At 37.9% G+C, this 16,760-nt stretch overlaps 2 protein-coding genes across 6 annotated transcripts in view; one reads left to right on the top strand and one right to left on the bottom strand.

The window, feature by feature from the left end:
- Positions 1-16,760, top strand: part of BLZF1 (basic leucine zipper nuclear factor 1) — a gene marked incomplete in the record, with an annotated part of 78,857 nt that overhangs the window by 11,120 nt on the left and 50,977 nt on the right.
- Positions 1-16,760, bottom strand: part of NME7 (NME/NM23 family member 7) — a 257,565-nt gene that overhangs the window by 215,216 nt on the left and 25,589 nt on the right. The window lies entirely within an intron of this gene.

Raw genomic sequence — 16,760 nt, 5'->3', positions numbered from 1 at the left:
TCCCTCTCTCTGTCTGGAACCCTGTCTCTCAAATAAACAAATAAATCTTTAAAAAAAATTCCCTCTTTGCATATACTCCTTTAGCCTCCACCTTTTTACTGTCCACAACTATAAAATTTTAGAATTATCTGTGTATATTATCTCATCAATTCATCTCACATCTATCTGTCTAATGTTTCCATCAATACTACCATTCCCAATCTATTTAAAACTTGTACTTCTACTCCCCCTGAAATAGGGTTCCTATAATGAACAGTAACCTCCACATTTTTAGGTCTCATCTCACTTGACCTCAGAAGTATCTGACACCATGATTAATCTCCTCCTCCTTGAAACACTTTTCTTTTTGGTTCTTTGATTTCATGCTTTCTTCTATTGCTTCTTTTATGGTTATTCCTTCTCTGTCATATATTCAGGCTCATCTTCATCTAATTGGCCATTAAACGTTGGCATCACTATAGAGTTGGTTCTGGGTTTTTTTCCATTGCTTGAGGTGGTTCATATTGGCTTGCTCGAGGTAATTACTCAATTTTCAGGATTTTTTTTAATGTAGTTGTTAACTTGCAAACAGCCACATTAGCTTCCAGAATAGAAGTCAGCAGATTACACAAATCAGACAGAATCTCTCTACATACCAATAGGTTCCAGATGATGACCTATATTTACCAGCATACCAGTGTTCCCTTTTCTCTCTATGCTTTCCACCCAGGTGGCTTTTAATCCATGGCATCAATCACCAACTATACACAAAGACTTACAATGCTAATTACAATGATTTACAATCCTGATTCAGCTCTGAGTTTCCTGATTTCCATTCCCTAGACCTGGTCCCCTTCCACAATAGGTAATATCTCAGTAAATAATACCTCCATCTACTCAGCTATTCATGGCAGAGACCTAAGAATCATCCTGAATATTTCTCTCTTATTTTCTGCATCTCATACTTTCCAAAGTCCTTTCAATTTTACCTTCAAAGTATTTCTCAAATCCTTTCACTTCTTTCCATCTTCACTAATACCAACCCTAGAGTAAACTGGCATATTTGTCTGCTGGACTATTGCATTAGTTTTCTAATTGCTCTCCTTGCAGCTATCTGGCCCTTCTCCAATTCACAATGCACCTCAATTGATACTATTTAAAATCCAGATCTGATCCTACTACCACATCCCAATCCCTCACTTAAAAATTCTCACAGCTCTTAAGATAGAGGGTAACATCCTTAACATAGTTCTCAAAATCTCACATGAGCTGTTCTCTATAGCACTCCAGCTTTGTCTTATTTTTAACAGGTCCTGCTGTACCCAATTTAATGGCTTTCTTTGGGTTCCTGGAAGATGTTGCCCTTAGCACCTAACGATTTTGCCAAAGTCTCGTTCTCCTCTTCTGTTTTACCCTAGTTAATTTCTATTTATCCTTCTGTCTTAATTCAAATATCATTCCTCGGAGAAATCTACACTTACTACTTGGTCAAGTTATCTGTTATGAGCTATGATAATAATATTTAATGTGTAATCTTCACCACCATTTGCCATTAATTGTACACTTGTGATTATATTTTTGGTTATGGTTGATAAATGCCTCATGATTACACTATAATGTCTATGAGTACAAGCAACCAAGTTCATTTTCTGCTCACAATTAAATTATTAAGGTTTACAACATTGGAGACATTCATTAACTAAGTGAACTGGATGAGTAAATGTGGTGAACACCTCCTATGGGTTGACTAGGATAGGGTTTATGAACTCATGCAGATGTTTTAACCTCTAACTCTTAAGTTAATGGTATTAAGAGAGTGGAAACATAATCCAATTATGGTCCTAAGTGAGAAATCCTTAGGTCACTGGAGGTATGCCCTCAGAAGGTGGCTCTCACAAGAGGGTTGGAGATCAGAGCTGAATTCTTACCAGGCCAATGTCCAGTGGAACTGAAGAGATGAGACTCCTACCTGTGATAACTGAAGCATGATTGTAACCGGAAGTCTTTTTTTTTTTTTTTTGACAGGCAGAGTGGATAGTGAGAGAGAGAGAGAGACAGAGAGAAAGGTCTTCCTTTGCTGTTGGTTCACCCTCCAATGGCTGCCGCGGCTGACGCGCTGCCGCCGGCGCACCACGCTGATCCGATGGCAGGAGCCAGGTACTTATCCTGGTCTCCCATGGGGTGCAGGGCCCAAGTACTTGGGCCGTCCTCCACTGCCTTCCCGGGTCATAGCAGAGAGCTGGCCTGGAAGAGGGGCAATTGGGACAGAATCCAGCGCCCCAACCGGGACTAGAACCAGGTGTGCCGGCGCCGCAAAATGGAGGATTAGCCTAGTGAGCCGCAGCGCCGGCCTACTGAGAGTCTTATGAGTGGGACTGCCCAAGCCCTTGGAAGCTCACTTTCCACTGTATGTCCAGGAGGCTGGACATGGAACTTTAGGATTTCATGTTTGCTGTGCTGGGTTTCAGTCTTGCTTGGGCCTGATTATTCCTCCTTTCCATTTCCCTGTCTTCTCCATGGAATGGAAATGTATACTTTTTGCCTGTCCCTTCATTATATCTTGGAAGTTTGTAACTTGGATTTTTATGGGCTCAAAGCTGAAGTTCGCCATGAGTCTCAAATGCGACTTTGGACTTTCAAATTAATGTCAGACCAAGCTACGACTTTGGGACTATAGAAAGTGGAATGACTAGACACTGGGTGTGAGAAGGACATCAGTTTTGAGAAGGCAGGAAATTAACTGCTGATTTGCACAGAGTACGGTTCATGAATGCACACTCTAATCTCGAAAGTCATAAATTGATGGTATCAAGAGCATGAAAACTTAATCTATTTATGATGTCTAGGAAGTAGACCATATGGGACACTGGCACAGCAGTTAACCAAGTGAGCCATGGCGCCGGCCCAAGATACTTAACATTTCTAAGCTTCAGTTTTCCCATTTGTAAAATGGGAAGAGTGACAATATTTTCTCAAAAAGTAGTTGGGGAGATTAAAGGATTTAGCATACATGAGGCACTTAGGATTTCTATTGCCTAAATCCTCCAAAGCTGTGACGTTGCAAGCTTGCTTATAGGTCCCTTTGTGACTTTAGAGTCACATGGCACACATGATCTCCTTCACTAGTCTCTTTCTTGAGTATAGGAAAAGCTATCCCGAGTTGTGATGCCATAGCCTCAGTTGCAAATAATCCTAGATAAATAGTTTTCTAAAGGTCTTTGCAGAAAGAATCCACATGGAGGAAAAAGAAGTTTGTGATTGACAGAAAAGAAATGTGACTAAAATTATAAATTAAGAGTGTTAAACATAACAGTAACTTCTGTAATAGCAAGCAAATTTTTTTGTAAAGGACATGGAAAATCAGAGTACAAACTCTTGCCTTTTGGAAGAGTTCAGACAGTATGAGTCTGTTTTTTTGTTTTTGTTTGTTTTTTATTTGTTTTTACAAAATGAACCAAGTAACAATTTTCTTTACAAATTTTATAATACCATCAGTTATACATTAGTCATTAGTTTTATGATTCAAACGTTTCAACAGAAAAGTATCCCTAAAAATATCATAAATGACATTAATGAACATGAAATTCCTATTGCAAATTGTAGATGTGACACATGTTGTGCTTTGAAGTGGAACAGAAACCAAAGATGTTATGAAAAATAATAACAATGTGTTCATATCCTTATAGTTAACATAATATTTAATGCTACATTAGACATTATACTTATTAACAACCTCTAAGTCCAAAAGAGCAGGTACCTTAACTAATCATTTAGCTATGTTAAGAAGCAAAATTAATTATGTGAGCCGGCGCTGTGGCTCACTAGGCTAATCCTCCACCTAGCGGCGCCGGCACACCAGGTTCTAGTCCTGGTTGGGGTGCCGGATTCTGTCCCGGTTGCCCCTCTTCCAGGCCAGCTCTCTGCTGTGGCCAGGGAGTGCAGTGGAGGATGGCCCAGGTGCTTGGGCCCTGCACCCCATGGGAGACCAGGAAAAGCACCTGGCTCCTGGCTCCTGCCATCAGATCAGCGCGGTGCGCCGGCCGCAGCGCGCCGGCCGCGGCGGCCATTGGAGGGTGAACCAACGGCAAAGGAAGACCTTTCTCTCTGTCTCTCTCTCTCACTATCCACTCTGCCTGTCAAAAAATAAATAAATAAATAAATAAATAAAAATTAATTATGTGGCTAGGTTTCCAGATCCAAGCAGGAATCTTAGGATCTATGCACAAGTGGCATTCAACAACCGCATTACCTTTCAATTCTATTTTTCCATAAAAGTTTTCAACCCCCTTCATATATGAATGTTTAGGAAGTAAGCATAAAATTGGAAAAACCTACCTAAGGCAAACATAAATGTTTTATATTTTATTTAAAAGGATAAATACACAGATAAGAAAGCATTTTAGTCCAAGCCCTCTTGGCTATCAGAACTGAAGTACAGAAAAAAATTTTTCAATAAATCATCCAACTCTCCATTTAATAGCTCACAAGTGAAATAAAATGCCTACTTAAGGAATCTTTTAAAGTATTTTTTTTATTTTTGATAGTAACAAGCCTCAGAGAGGACAGGAAAATTGCAAATCATACTCATTATCTAACCTCACATTAATTATAAATTCAGAAGAAACAAAATAAAATATTAATATGGAAGAAAGTACTCCCCCTAATTCATAAGCACTTTAGGTGAAGGATGAGTTTGGGTATATATGCATCTGTGTGCATGTTAAGTGAAGATGAATACTTCTGAATAATACATGAGAATAGTATAAAATTACCTTTACTACTTTTCACTAATAAATTGAAAAGTTTCTAAAAAGGAGTTTTGATAATAAATTGTTCCAACATGATGGAATCTCTTTATGTGAAAGTCCTTTATCCTCTTCCAGAGACCACACATTGACAGAAATACCATCATCTTTAAGGATCAAACACTTTGAATGTATTAAGACATTAGAAAAGGCAAGAAGAAAGGAAGGCAGGCAAGTGATGCCATTACTGGCTTATTTTTCTAGGGTACCTACTATGATTATCTTCCATGAATCAGGAGGATTGACTGCTTATTTTTGATTTTTTTATACTTAGAACTCCTGTAGTATTCTCTAAACTGCTACTGTTTTAATTAACCTTTCCAAATCTTATTCACTGCTCACAACAGTTAGAATCAAATATTAAACAGGTTGGAGGGAAAGGGAGATAAGCTAACAGTATGTTAGGCATATTTAATAAATGTCTGGGTTAATCCTCACAACAAACCCGTAACGGAAGTGCTTCCCCAATTTTCAGGAACAGGAAATCAGAGTTCAGAGAGGTTAATTGTTAGATAATACACAAATCAAACATCTAATCAAAAAATCAATGTTTGTTTCCTGAAAACAAATGTACTGAGTCAAGAAAAAAAAAATCAGAATCATGAGTTTTGATCAGCTAAAAGAGCAATGGAAATGCAAAATGATGAGGAAAACAGCCTATCTGTAAAGTACACTTCAGCCAAAATACAGAGATAAGCAGTCAGAGGGGGTCACTAACAAAGGCAAGTCAGGTTGGCCTCAAGCCTGGGAAAACTAGCTCCAACCAGATTACTAGAGAACTCTGAATGTTTCTGGCAGCAATGTTTAAGATGTACTGTAGGAGTCCAAGGAAGAGAAGTCACCCAGAGTCAACACAAAAATATAGGCATAGGGAATAAAAATCAGTTCACAAAACAGAAAGGAATATAGAAAAATAGGGGAAAAATGCAGTGGCAAGAGTAATATAGTGCGGTAGTATGGGTTAAAAACACAGCATATGTTTGGAAATGTCTATATTTCATCTATTTCATCTTTTTTTGAAGGGAAATTACTGTTGATTATAGAGTCATATGTTATAGCACTAATAGGAACACATCTCTAAAAGCAAAATTTTGGATTATTCCACCCCAACATGATAACTGAGGAAATGACTATCCCAAGCAGCTTTGGTTTTTGAAAGAAATGCATTTTTTTAAAAGATTTATTTATTTGAAAAGCAGAGTTACAAACAGGGAGAGGCAGTGAGAAAGAGAAGTCTTCCATCCACTGGGTCACTCCCCAGATGGCCGTAAAGGCTGGAGCTGGGCCAATCCAAAGCCAGGATGCAGGATCTTCTTCTAGGTCTCCTACATGGATATAGGGGCCCAAGGACTTGGACCATCTTCCACTGCTTTCCCAGGCCATAGCAGAGAGCTGGATGGAAAGTGGAAAAGCCAGGACTCGAACCAGCATCCATATGGGATGCCTGCACCACAGGCAGCGGCTTTACCCGCACGCCACCGCACCAGCACTGAAATTAATTTCTTTTGTTAAAAAAAAAATTTAATGATATTACATCCCCATTATTTATTTCATATCTGAAACACAGTAACAGATTTCTAGTTTCTGAAACTGTGAAAAATTTAAATGGCTGCTATTTACATATTTTATCATTATAGAACTGTAAAGAGTCATTGTTAAGATAGAAATAGTAGGAACTGTTTATATACAAAATACATATAGAGCTCAGAGGAGGAGATTGGAATTGAAAATGTTTACATAGCCAACAAAGACAGCTGAATAAGTTTAAAATGAACTATGAAGGGGCAGGCGCTGTGGCGTAGCAGGTGAAGCCGCTGCCTGCTGTGCTGGCATCCCATATAAGCACTGGTTCAAGTCCCAGCTGCTCCATTTCCAATCCAGCTCTCTGTTGTGGCCTGGAAAAGCAGTGAAGGATGACCCAAGTCCTTGGGCCCTGGACCCAGAGGAAGCTCCTGGCTTTGGATTGGTTTTGGCAAACTAGGGAGTGAGCCAGCAGATGGAAGACCTCCCTCTCTCACTCTCTTTCTTTCTGCCTCTCCTTCTCTCTGTGTGTAACTCTAACTTTCAAATAAATAAATAAATCTTTAAAACAAATAAAATGAACTGTAAAGAGATTTGTATTATTAAATATGTTTTAAAATCACACACACAAAAAATTTAGAAGCAGTTACTTGTTATATGATTTCTTTTCCATACGTTTAATAGTTCATTATAATGGTGCCTAATTGACTATTATAATAATAACTTTACATCATGACCCAATGACTGCATCTCTACTGTAAATATAAAACAGAAGAATTTCTCATAGTAACCTGTCTCCTTACTATGTGTTCTGTTTTAGGGTATTTTCTATTATAGTTTATTCTGTTTTTCAACAATACTAATGGAATCACACTAAACCAACTTTGTGAGCTACAAATAAGGTCGAGAGCCTTTGAAAAACATTGCATTACCACCACCACCACCCTCCAAAGCCTCTCCTTCACACTCAGGTCCACCCACCCAATCTCTGCCTGCCTACACAAAAAGCACAATTGTCTCTAGTGGAACCAAGCAACTAAACCAAATGTGCTGAATTAAAAATAGGCTACTATTCTTATAAAAGAGGTCCCAGGGACCTACCTAGTACTTTCCACCATGTGAGGACTCTGATAGAAAGCAACAGCTACAGAACAGAAGATGGGCTCTCACCAGACACTGAATCTACTGGCACCTTGATCTTAGACTCCAAGGCCTCCAGAACCGTGAGAAATAAATTTCTGCTGCTTATGAATTACCCAGTTTATGGTATTTATTATTGCAGCCCAAACAGATTAAGACAGTGACCCAAAGGGAAGAGGAAAATATGATTCTGTATCTTCTTGAACAGAAAATCATTGGATTTCTCACTTAAAAATATGAACTTATAAGAAAATAGCTTACAGTGCTATTGTTCAGGGAATATAAGTAGTTAGGGAGAGGACATGAGGTCTGATAGCTCCAGCCAAACTGCAGCTGGAGAGCTCCTTGCCTGCCTACAAAACACCTGGAGTTGGTGACTGACAGTTCCAACCAAACTACTGGATGGCTCCTTGCCAACCCCCACAGGTCATTGATTGACAGCCCCAGGAAATTCACTACTGTAGGACAGCTGCTGAAGGCACACATGACAGCCTAGCCTGGACAACATGACAAGTCCTTCTGTGCTTTATCTAGACTTCCCTTCCCTATCTGCACAGAGCCGAAGCCTCTCATTCTGTGCACTACGCAGGCCCACCTCCCATGAACCTGCAATCCATGCTGCTTTCCAAGAAGCAGAAAACCAGGTTCCACATGTTGCAAAACTGGAACCAGCAGGAGCTGATATACCCAACATGGCTATAGAATGTGTCTCCCAATGACACCCCATTTTTTAAAAGTATTTATTTATTTATTTATTTGAAAAGTAGAGTTACAGACAGAGAGGGAAAGACAGAGAAAGGTCTTCCATCCACTGGTTCACTCCTCAAATGGCTGCGGTTTGGCCAATCTGAAGTCAGGAGCAAGGTTCTTCCAGGTCTCCCATGAAGGTACAGGGGCTCAAGAACTTGGGCCATCTTCCACTGCTTTCCCAGGCCATAAGGATCAGAAGAGGAGCAGCCGGGACACAATTGACACCCATATGGGATACCCGCACGGCAGGCAGAGGAGGCTTAGCCAACTACACCACAGCGCAGGCCCCTCCCAATGACTGTTAGGTCATCATAATGTTACTATAATAAAATCACCATGGTGGGGGCATTCTGACTCTCATCATATATCTAACACCATGACTTTTAATATTTCTTAAAAAGCAAAGAGGTGTGTGGTGCTCAAGCTCGAACCCAAACTGCCCACTTCTGAATATTCAGTTGGGCTCCTCCCCAGACACCACCCTCCACACATCTGGAGCGTAATAGAGAAAAGCTGAACCTTCTTAAGCCATGTCACAGTTGAATCATCTTTAACAAGTCAACACAAATTTGAAAAACTTTCTTATTATTGTCATTGAAAATTTTGTAGAACATAGGAACTAGGATATTTTGGCTCTACTTTCAAAATACTAGTCTTTGTGACTGTACAGCAGCAAACAGAGTCCACTGTACTTTGGTTTATTATTTATACATAAAGAAACATTTATGGTCCAAGCAAGTTTAAAACTATTTACACAGTTCATCTTACTCCGGTCCTATTTTCATCTTCCTCCCTACTCTTCTGATTTTAAAAAAACTGAATTTTAACACTGACTAAAATATCTTTGAATCATTTATTTATTGAGCAAAACTCAGTAAGTGATGGGGAGCAGAAGGAAAAGGAAGAAATGGTGAAGGAGATCTATGTCATATAATTTTGCTGAAATGAAAACCCATCTCCTTAGGAAAGTGGTGGGACTCCTTGCCATAGGGGTACTTATTGAGTAGAGTTCAAATGCCCATATTTTAGCTCCAGTTAGGCCTATTGTGTTCCAAGGTGGTGGTCAGACCTCTGGCAAATTACTTCTGTCAGTATCTCTATAAGGTTGTCAATAGGATTAAATAAGTTAAACTTTTTAACACTGAGCTTAGTATACATGAAGCCTGTTCATTAAATGGTTAAGTGTTGTTGGAGAGCAAGTAGGCAAAAGAGAAGTAAAAATAGTAGTAATAGTAAGAGCAGACTACGAGTACCAGTAGAAATTAGGAATAATTTTTGATTTTCATATGTGACAAAGCATATCTTTAGATTCTTCTTCACAACATCATAATTAATAAAAACCACAGCCTTTCGAGTACATACTATTACTTGAGGTGGGGTGGGGCTAAGTAGAGGAGGATCAAGAAATTAGTCCTCATATCATAACATCCTGGGAAGAACTGGATAGCTTTTTCTGGACAATGAGTAAAGATGAGTGCAAATAGACTCTAAAATGATAATAAATTACAAGCCTATTTAGTTTTCTCAGGAACAAACCAATAAATGGTTCTTTTTCAATCAGAACTGTTGCTAAAAAAAACCTTAAATATGCTTCAGACCTAGAAGAAGAACATGTACCATATGCTCACATCTTGTTCTTTATAGTGCTGCTTCTAAACTCTCCTGAGTTCCCTCCAAATCTTCACTATCTTCTGATCAAAGCATAATTCAGAGTCTATGTCCATCATAAAATTCTCCATAAGCCTCCCAGATGAAGGACATTTTTCAATACTCTGAAATCCCTTTGCACTTTATCTGAGCACTTGGAAGAATAATTGTAATTGTTCATATACATATCGTTTGAGCTGCTGAGAACAAAATGAGGATATCATTCATCTTTATATTCCCCAAAGTGTCTTCCACAATTGGCACTCTTCAATATCTCTTCAATACTTGAATATTAAAATCATATAAGAATTGCTAACAAAAACTATTTAAACAACACCTAGCACAACATATTTGAGTAAATTTTTTATATACCTAATTGATCTGTTGTTGCAAGATTATAAAAAAAGTTCATCATGTAACTTATCACTTGACTTTTACTTAATTTTTTAAAAGATTTATTTGTTTACTTGAAAGGCAGAATCACAGAGAGGCAGAGAGAGGGGCTGGTGCTGTGGCATAGTGGGTAAATGTGTCACCTGTAGTGCCAGCATCCCATATGGGCACTGGTTCATGTTCCAGCTGCTCCACTTCTGATCCAGCTCTCTGGTATGGCCTAGGAAAGCAGTAGAAGATGGCCCAAGTCCCTGGGTCCCTGCATTCGTGTGGGAGATCCTGGCCTTGGCTTGGGATCAGTGCAGATGGCCATTGTGGCCATCTGGGGAGTGAACCAGCAGATGGAAGACTTTGTCTCTCTCTCTCTCTCTCTCTCTGCCTCTGCCCCTCTGTAAATCTGTGTTTCAGATAAATAAATAAATAAATATTAAAACACAAAGAGAGAGAGAGAGAGAGAGAGAATCTTCCATTCCCTGGTTGACTCTCCAAATGGCTGCAATGGCCAAGGCTGGGCCTGGCCAAAGCCAGGACCCTAGTCCTGCTTCTGGGTTACCCACGTGGGTTCAGGGGCCAAGGTCTTTGGCCATCTGCTGCTGCTTTACTGGCTGCATCAGCAGGGAGCTAGATTGGAAGTGGAGCACTGGGACTAGAACCAGTGCCCATATGGAATGTCAGCATTGCAGGTGAAGGCTTAACTCACTGTGCCACAATGCCAGCCCCTTGTTTCCACTTCTTAAAAACTTTACTAATTTAGGTGATTGCTCATTGCTTGCTACTAACATGTTTATAAGTTATTTTGACCCAAGTTAAATATACTTTTGCATTCAAACCGGCATAAGTTCAATCAAGGAACAAACAATGCTACACTTTCTAAGCTCCTAATTGACCAATTCCTTAGGGATAGCAACTAGGATACCCACACTCAGCCCTCACAAACACCAGTGTGTGGGAGGGAATGAGAATGAATGCCATGCGACACTGTACCTCACTCTCTCTTTCTATCACTAAAAATTCAACAACAGGTTTTGTTTTGTTTTGTTTTTAATAAATTAAAAATTGTTTTCAATAAATTAATTTTGCAAGAGGCCAGCAAAATATGCTAATATTGTGTTTCTCAAATTTTGGATTCTGATTCTCAGGTGTTTTGCAATCATTCTAAAGAACAAAGATCAATATATTTGAAACATCAAAAATCATTCAGAGACAAGCTGTGTGATCCAGAGCTATGGGCTTTAGAGGAAGAGCACTCTCTATGAGCATCATGATGAAAGCCACAAGAATGCACAGCTGGGAGTACACTCGGAACCTGAGAGAAAGGAGCTTACAATGAACACAGAAAGACTGATCAACATTTTAAAAATAAAATAAAAATAGTGAATTCCTTTTTTAAAAAAGATTTATTTGAAAGGCAGAGGGACAGAGAAGGAGAGGCAGAGAAAGAGCTGCTCCATCAGCTAGTTTACTCACCAAATGGCCACAAAAGCTAGGGCTTGGCAAGGCTGAAGCCAGGAGCCAGAGCCAGGAACTCCATTCTGATCTTCCACATGGGTGGCAGAGCCCAAATACGTGGGCTATTTTCCACTACCTTACCTGGCACATCATCAGGAAGCTGGGTCAGAAATGGAGCATCTAGGACTTAAACCAGTGCTCCAATACAGGAATACCAAGGCATGGCAACTGGCAGCTTAACCCATTGTGCCATGAGGCCAACCACAATAGTAGTGAATTCCTGAATCAGTGAATGTTTTACGCACATAAATATAATGAAATTAATGGTTTAAAAACACTCATCTTAATATGTATGTAAACTCTTGAGAGCAGGCACAATATTCCCAGTATCAGGAAAAACATCTGGCAAATCAGTTACTCAATAAATATTTCCAATATAAGGGATGGACAGATGGATGGATAAACAGATGAATGGAAGGGAAGAGAGTCTAAAACAGGGAGACAAATTACAAGACGAACCAGATGATTTAATTCAGGTCTAAAATGAGTGACACTAAGAATGAAGAGGAAATAATGGATAAAAGAGAAATTTTTTAAGCAGTAATAAGCCAGTGAAAGGGGAAAGATATGGCCATGAGAGACAGAGATTGACTAAGATATTTATAAGGTTTTACATCAAAACAAATGAGAGAATGGAGGATTGTCTCAAGGGTAAAAATGGTGGTATTACACATAGGCCTGTAGATTCTGAAGGCACTTTGTTGGCTTAGGCCTGTGTGAAGGCACAACTTCTAATTATTATAGTAACATTTGGAGCAATGGGTGTATAATGTAAAGGGAGGGGAGAACTGATAATTTAGGAATTTTTTTTAACTTTTATTTAATGAATATAAATTTCCAAAGTACAGCTTATGGATTACAATGGCTTCCCCCCCATATCGTCTCTCCCACCCGCATCCCTCCCCTTTCCCACTCCCTCTCCCCTTCCATTCACATGAGGATTCATTTTCGATTCTCTTTATATACAGAAGATCAGTTTAGCATACATTAAGTAAAGATTTCAACAGTTTGCTCCCACACAAACATACAGTGAAAAATAATAGATGATTTTTTAAATGATGATGAAATCAGATCAGACCTATTGTCATGTTTAATCCCAGTGAGAGAGTCAAGTTGGGAATTGATAATTTCTTCTTCTTTTTTTTTTTTTTTTACACAGAAGATCAGTTTAGTATACATTAAGTAAAGATTTCAACAGTTTGCACCCACATAGAAACACAAAGTGAAATACACTGTTTGAGTACTCATTATAGCATTAAGTCTCAATGTACAGCACATTAAGGACGGAGATCCTACATGAGGAGTAAGTGCACAGTGACTCCTGTTGTTGACTTTACAAATTGACACTCCTGTTTATGGCATCAGTAATCTCCCTATGAGGAATTTTTTTAAAGAAATTACAATGCAAAAAAACTACAAACTTCACCAAAAATCCAAAAAGAAAATATTTTTCAAAAAGCATAATAATAGTAATAATAGTGATAACAACCAGAATGTATCAGTAGTTGTATTATTGTAGCATTGAACATTCACTGAGCCCTTTTTATGTAGCATAGACCATAAGTTCTTGAATATATTATTTTATAATCATTACAACAACCTTAGTAGATTATTTTCCAGAATAAGAAACCAAGGGACTGAGAAGTTAAGTAATTACACTTACTTTATGTCAGACCCAGGACTTAAAATCTGACAAAAGGGTATTTTTCTAATAAGTCTCTGAAGTACTGGATCCTGCTGGGGCAGGGGGTGGATGGGAAGAAAATATAACACTTCTATATATTTTTTAATTTAGACTATTAAAATTTCCATTATTCTACATGATTTACAATGGATATATTAATATGGTCATACACAAATTATTAAGTGGTCATTTAAGAAAATGAGAATAATTTTTTTTCTAATAGAAATGAGATATCAAAACTGCTTAGAGACTGGGTTATATGTTCTGCCTCCTGTCCACTTTTGTTTCCTACAAGACAATGCCAATTTTGATTTTATTCAAAAACAGACTGCAGCTGATCAGATGCTCCATTTATGTGTTCCAAAAATATTTATCAATCACTTATCTTGTGCCATGTAGGAGTCTGTGAATTGTAGGAAACAATTCTTGACTGTTGGAATTCAGTAACATAAAGCTCGAACATGTATATAATTCACTGCAATTCAATATTACAAGAATAATGATGATAGGCAAGATGAGCACTATCAGGCATCTGTTATATGCTAAATACTGTTCTAAACACATCCGTATTTTATCCAAACAACTTTATGTAAGAGATAGTATTAGTATTTACTTTTTACAGATGATGAAACTGATAGGTAAATTAAAAAAGATAAAAAACTTGCCCAAGCTTAGAAACAAAGGTGACCCCAGGCAGATTGATTCCAGATCCCATGCTCTTAACCACTCTCCTTAAGAGTAATGAAAAAGGGTGTTTAGGGAAATAGGACTAAGCAGCCTACATATGCTGAGCTGTCTGCAGGAGCTGCAGAACTGGAAACCACATCCTTTAAATTTCACCTTCTACTAAAACAAATCAGACCCTAGCAAGCAAAACAGCAATAACAAAATCATGCCACACTTCTCAGACTTGTAATTCTAATAATGTATTGAAAAATACATATTCCATCTTGTAATGCTCTACTTCAGGAAAAATTGCTTCACAATAGGCAACAAAACATTTTTCTTCATACGTAAGAGCTCCCTTGCTTAAGTCACACTGAAATGAGTTTACAGAATACCTCATGGGTACATGTCTTACACTAACTAGAAATCTGATTCTCAGGATTTCGTGTTTAAGAGTAACTGGTCTCAACTTTATGTAAGTCAATTATCTCCTTCTGTGTGACTTCAGAAAGCGTGTGGAGCGAACTAGTTAACAATAAATGCTACAGTTCAGCAGGCTTCTAAAGCTTAATCTGAGTCTCCATGCACTGACATTCACCCTGAGTGAGACTATGCAGCTGTAATGGAACACGGGTGCATCTGACAGCCTGCCACCTCAAGCCAACTACTTCCAGTAAGGGAGAGTGAGAACTGCTTTTCAAAGAGCAAACTTCTGCCTTGAACATTCCGAGAACACAGTGAATTATTAAAAATTTATTACCTGACACAGTAAACAAATAAGCTTAGCAGTTCAGATTTCTTTGCTTAGATGTTGCAGTGGAAAGTACAATAGACATGAAAGTACACTACCGAAATGTTTTCATCTTCCAAATTACCACAGGTTATATGTTAAGCAATAACTTGTTTTGCACACATGCTTCACCAAATTGTCTTTCTCCAGGGCTTCTTTCAAAGACCAAGAATTTTCTTACATTCAATTACGTCAAATATTAACCTTACTTTAGTGTGACCAGAACCAGTTTTGAGCCTGCTTCTCTGCTATCACAGATTCATAAATCTGCTTTGTAATGGCAGACAGAAGGTGAGCCTAAATAGACAGAGTCTTCAAGTGAGAAATCAGATTTACCAACTCCAGCTCAGTATTTCTCCTCAATAAAGAGCGAAAAACAAATTACATGAGGGGGAAAAGATAGGAGAATTATTAAGTTTAGTATTGTCCTATTCTACTTAAATTCTGTAAGAATTAAGTGAAAAGTGTTTTAATCACTTTTTGCTTTGAAAAAAAAAAAGTCTAAGGACATTTTGTTCCTTTTGGAAAAATATAATGTTCCAGATGGAGATTCCACTTATTTTCAAGATTATTTTCTTTAAAAACATGCCATTTCAAGACAACATTTCAGAAACAGAATTATTTATTTCTGTAGGAAAAAAAAAATCAATGCTTCTGTGAACAGAATACAAGCTCATTTATTTTCCCAACTAAGATGATTAAGAATGCACTTTCAGCAGACTTCCTGCTTCATTTTGTTAAAGAGCAAAAAATGCCAGAAAGGAACTATTTCCATATTGTGAGTATAAATCAGGAAACTGATTGATTAAACAAGATGGAATCATTTTGAAAATCACACATCCAGTGTCAGGCAGGAAGGAAGCCTTGGGCCTCTAGATTCTTGAAAATCTTTCCTCTCGGATTTCTACAGGTCACTCCATGTGAAAAAACAATGTCATACACCACAAGTCAAGGGAAACATGCTCCCTGAAAAGCAAGGCTCAACTGAGTGCCAGACCTAAACAATACACAATTATTGAGATTGTGTATTATTGATTGTTGTTCACAGACCAACCCCAGCTAATAATATTCTTGTACTTTCAATTTGATTTTCACAGATTTTCAAAGATCAAAGAAACATTAACAAATGAGGAAGCAACAGCTCAGATAACTGACTTAAGAAAGTTATATGACTTGTTAAGCAGCATAGTTTAACAAGAACCCTCTTGTTCCTTCAAGGACCTAACTGATGTCTCCACAGAACACTGGTTGTCACATCGTAGGCTTGAATAATACAAATTCTCTCTGTAACCAGATTATGATCTACTGGAAGATAGAAGCTACATCACTTATTTGAAACTCCATAGTGACTTTCTTTGTTCTACAGCCTTAAAAAAAATCAAATACTTACTAAAATTAAGATCAGAAGGAGAAAACAAATGTGTGTAGCAGGAATTCTTTATAAAATGGCAAAAACTCACTCTTCAGTATCAAAAAAATCTCAGAATTTTCCAGAAAATTCAGAAATAAGACATCTTTTATTACTTTTTTGGGTTAAGTATGGCTTCTTTGGCTGACATGTCTTTGAAAGAATACATTTTAAAAAGTTATTAAGTAACTCCAGTCTAAGAGTTATCCATCAGGGACTATTTATCAACAATTAACTGAACCACAACTCTCTAAAACAAGAAATGGATCTGAGCCAAAAAAGAAATTCTGGATCTAACTGTAGTTACATGAGAATATTTAAGCAATATTATTCACTTAATATTCAAATATAAAATTAATTCTATTTTTGGCTAAAAATCATTTGATAACACAGAAAAGCATAATATAAATGCTATCTTTTCTTCAGGTTTTTCAATCTAAATTACAATTGTTGAGGTTACAAGTACTC

This window comes from Oryctolagus cuniculus, chromosome 7, assembly GCF_964237555.1.
Source record: "Oryctolagus cuniculus chromosome 7, mOryCun1.1, whole genome shotgun sequence".
Classification (NCBI taxonomy): Eukaryota; Metazoa; Chordata; class Mammalia; order Lagomorpha; family Leporidae; genus Oryctolagus; species Oryctolagus cuniculus.
The sequence above is the reverse complement of the archived record's forward strand: the minus strand, read 5'-3'. Positions and strand labels throughout refer to the sequence as shown.